Source organism: Leucopleurus acutus (assembly GCF_964270905.1).
Source record: "Leucopleurus acutus genome assembly, chromosome: 17".
Taxonomy (NCBI): domain Eukaryota; kingdom Metazoa; phylum Chordata; class Mammalia; order Artiodactyla; family Delphinidae; genus Leucopleurus; species Leucopleurus acutus.
In genome coordinates this window covers 69,187,157-69,191,926 of record NC_139159.1, presented here as the reverse complement: position 1 = coordinate 69,191,926, position 4,770 = coordinate 69,187,157, and positions in this window count along the sequence as shown.

The following is a 4,770-nucleotide window of genomic DNA, read 5'->3' as shown; positions in this document are numbered from 1 at the left end:
TCTTCTTCACATCCAGCTCCAACCATCCATTCATGTACATAATATTTATTGGAAAATACTGTTCATTTTAATGTTTCTTGGAAGTTCTGATTGCAATTTATGAAGTCAATTCTGCTCTCTGGGCTGAGATTTAGACTACTGCAATGTTGATGGGGCCCACTGGAATATTTGGCAAAAATTTCATCAACTCCTTCACTGAAGTTGAATACAGATGAGAAACCGTAAAGCAGCCTGACTGAGTCATCCTCTTACCTCCTACTGGATTTACAGAAACCTTCTCCAGTTTATACTGCCTAACACTGTGGCAAGGAAGAGAAGGCAAGAACCAAAAAATTTTCGAAAATGAAATCCAAAAGCACTGGAGCCCAAGAGGATAGGGTAGGGGAAGGGAAGGGATGCTGCCCAGAAATAATTTTCTGGAAATCTACAGGTGATGTTTTTCTTTTTTACAGAAGCAGTGTGAGTCATGGGGACCTGATACATTAGTACAGTACTAAATTCAGGTCTTAAATTTAGTACATTTTTTTTTGCCTTGCTTGCCATATCAACACTGAGAAGAATAATTTTCTTGGACAAACACACCCCAGATTATAAACAAACAATTTACCGAGCTAGTTTTTATGAGTTCCAGCCATTGACAAATTATAGATTGTAAAAAAAGTGAATGTTTACTGGAGAATAATTTCAGCAGCTCAATGAGAATTGATAGCACTCATCTAAGTCTTTTATTGCTTATTGATAAAGGTTACTATTTTGGATATCCAGTGAATACCATCACTTCTCAGTGATGTACTTGCAAGCCCCAATCCATTCATTTTAGTGATGTGTTCTTTCTTTCTTTATTTTTTTTCGTTACACGGGCCCCTCACTGTTGTGGCCTCTCCCTTTGTGGAGCACAGGCTCCGGACACGCAGGCTCAGCAGCCATGGCTCATGAGCCCAGCCGCTCCGCGGCATGTGGGATCTTCCTGGACCGGGGCACGAACCCGTGTCCCCTGCATCAGCAGGCGGACTCTCAACCGCTGCGCCACCAGGGAAGCCCTAGTGATATGTTCTTAAAGCTAAAATAATGTTTTCTTTTATTTTTTCTTCTTTCCAAGAATATTTTAATATTTGGGGACGTAGCTTGATTATGCAAAAAAGATCTTGCATATCTTGATTATGCAAAAAACATCAATGGGGCAAACAAATAATGCTGGTAAAGAGAGAAAAACTGAATTTGAAATTAGTAAATTAAGAATCTAATTTGGTGGCAGCCTGGGCTAGGTTACTGGGGCTGCGGTGGGGCATTAGACAAGGTTCCTGCTTTCAAACAGCAGTAGGGCTTACCTTGTTTTAGTGCGCTTTGCTTTATTGCACTTCACAGGCACTGCAACTTTTACAAATTGAGGGTTGGCAAACCTGCCTCAAGCAAGTCTATCAGTACTGTTTTCCCAACAGGATCTGCTCACTTTGTGTCTCTGTGAGACACAAATGTTTTCGCTATGATATTTGTTATGGTGATCTATGATCAGCGATCTTTGATGTTACGATTGCAAAAAGATGATGACTTGCTGAAGGCTCAGATGATGGTTAGCATTTTTTAGCAATAAAGTATTCGTTAATTAAGGTATGTGCATTGTTTGTTTGTTTGTTTGTTTTAGGTAAGAAGTGGATTTATTTAGAGAGAAACACACTCCACACACAGAGTGTGGGCCATCCCAGAAGGTGAGAAAGGCCAGTACATTGTTTTTTTAGACATAATACTATTGTACACTTAATAGGCTACTGTGGAGCGCAAACATAAATTTACACGCACTGGGAAAACCAAAAACCTTTCTGTGGCTCATTTTATTGTGGTGGACTGGAGCTGAACTTGCAGTATCTCCAGGTATGCCTGCACCTCCTAGTGGGTGAATCCCTCAATTAGCAAAGAAACAAATAACTACAAAAGGTGATTTCAGATCATGATAAGTACAGTGGAGGAAATAAGGCAAGGATGAAGTGACAGAAGGGCTTGGGGGGTGGGGTCTACTTCGCATTGAGTGTTCAGAAAAGACCTCTCCCACAAGGTAGCATTTGAGCTGAATTTGAATGATCAGTCGCCAGCAACGTAGAGAGCTGGGGGCTGACTATCCTAGCTAGTGGGAAAAGTACATGCTCCATCCTGATGCAGCAACACACCTAGCACAGCCAAAAAAAACAGCAATTGGTAGGAGTTGAGATCCGGAGAAGCAGGCAAGAGCCAGACCATACAAGAGATCTAGACCAGTATAAGGAATCTGGATTTTAAGTACAATGGGAGGCATGGGAATTTTATTTTTTAAATTTTTTATTATTATTATTTTGGCTGTGTTGGGTCTTTGTTGCTGCGCACAGGCTTTCTTCTAGTTGCAGCGAGAGGGGGCTACTCTTCGTTGTGGTGCGTGGTCTTCTCATTGCAGTGGCTTCTCTAGTCCTGGAGCATAGGCTCTAGCCGTACAGGCTTCAGTAGTTGCAGCACGTGGGCCCCAGGGCACGCAGGCTTCAGTAGCTGTAGTGTGCGGGCTTAGTTGCTCCGCAGCATGTAGGGTCTTCCCGGACCAGGGATCGAACCTGTGTCCCCTGCATTGGCAGGCAGATTCTTAACCACTGTGCCACTTTTTATTATTTTTTAAAATTTGTGTTTATTTATTTATTTTTGGTCATGTGGGATCTTAGTTCCCTGACCAGAGATCAAACCCGTGCCCCCTTTAGTGGAAGTGCGAAGCCCTAACCACTGCACTGCCAGGGAATTCCCAGCCCTGGGAATTTTAAAGCACAGGAATAACATATGCATGTTTATAAGCTTTTACAGTCTCTTAGAATCATGACTCTTCAGAACTTGAAGGGATTTTAGAGATTACTTGGTAAAGTTTTACTTACATATGGAGAAAAATTAAATCTCACAGGAGGTAGATGATGGATCTAAGGCCATACAGATAGTGCAGGTAGAGAGCTAGGACTCTTCCCAATCCTGGCTCCAGAACCAGTGTTCTTACTACTCTAGCACTTGGCCTTGTCATCATAAGCTGGTACTGATGAGGAAGAATTCAGGACTTTCTTTTGAGTCTCTTTGAAAAACTGTTCCTAAGCTACAAGATGATCTATTAACAGGAATGCTGTAGTCATCAAGCTTTAAAACCAATTAGTGCAAAGTCCTTGCTAATGTCCTGGGAAAAGTCAATACTAAATTGGGGTGTCAATTGCACCATTGTCCCATGAACCCAATGACTTCTCAGTAAGCTCATCTACCTACCATTCCAATCGCCTAACATCCTGGAATCAGAATTTTATAACGAAATGGACTTTTGTGTTCATTTAGCCTAATCTTTTTAACAAGTAAATTGATTTACCTGTGTTCCTCTCTGAGGACTCTCAGTGGTTTTTTTCCTTTTTAATAAAATACCGTCTACTTATTTACATATTATTTACACTGCAAATCTGAGTTTGACATGCTCAGGATATTTGTTGGTGGCGGTAGGAGTGCTTTGTTTGAAATGTCATTAAACCTGGCTGATTCATTTATTAGGAAACAATTTAATGAGCACATAGTATGTGCTTACAATCTAAATCTAAGGGATACAGGGGTGAATGAGACAGAGGATGTCTCTGCCATCACGAAGCCTGTGCTATTTTCCATTGAGTTTATCAGTTAAAGAAACCTAGAGGATCAAGATAAGGGGACTATAAGTGTCAGAAGTTTTCACAGCCATTTGGATTGGCATTAGATAGCCAGGAACCCAAATATGCCATAGTTGTAGCCAGCATGATGGTTGCTATAAGCTCAAAGCTAGATTCTTAATGTCCTAATTATGCGACTGCAATAAGAATATTGCTATTTTTATAGTCCATTTATAGTTCACAATACACTTAGACATACTCTTTTCATTAATTTGACAAGCATTTTTTGTGCACCTATTATATACTGATAGGCACCAGAGGCCCAAAGCTAAACAAGATAGGCACAGTCTTTGCCTTCAGGAAGCATAGATAAAGCTGGGAATAAGATGCTAATCAAGTAACTGAAAGAGCCATGGGGGTTGTGTGTGTGTGTGTGTGTGTGAGATGGATGCACCTGATGGGGGACACACTCTGGTTTGAGGGAAGTGAGAGAAATCTTCTTTGAGGAAGTAACAATGTTTCAGTTGAGACCTGAGGGATGGGTAGAAATTAACTGGGTAGAAGGAACAGAAAGGCAGAGAGAGAAGGAGTGGGCCCCAGGCAGAATGAAGAGTATATTAGGGTGTCTAAGGCAGGATGGAGCTTGGAGGGTTCCAGAAGGGACAAAATACCAGTATGTCTGAAGCTTAGCACAAGAGGGGTCAAGGTAAAGCTGGAGAGGAAGCTCGTTCCTGGCAATGCAGGGTATATGGCAACAGTTGTGTACCTTGTCCTGATAACAAAGGGAAGCCTTTGATAAGTTTCAAGGAAGTAAGTGAGCCCCTGAAACTTGCATTTACTAAATAATTGTCATTGCTGTGAAGAATGGATCCAGTGTTGGAGACTGGTTAGAAGACTGCTGTTGCATTCCAGGTGGAAGATGATTGTCTAGGCCAGAGAAATGGTGGTGAAATGGAAAAAAGTAGACCTGAGTGAAAGTTTTTTTGGCTTTGGAACAGCAAGAAGTAGATCTGGAGATACCGTAAAGATGATCTCCCAGACTTCTGGCTTGAGCAGCTGGGTGAATGGTAATAATGCTGTTCAGTAAGACAGAAAACATTGTAAGAGGATGTGACAGAGAAATAGGGGCAAAAAGAGGACTTTTCCTTTT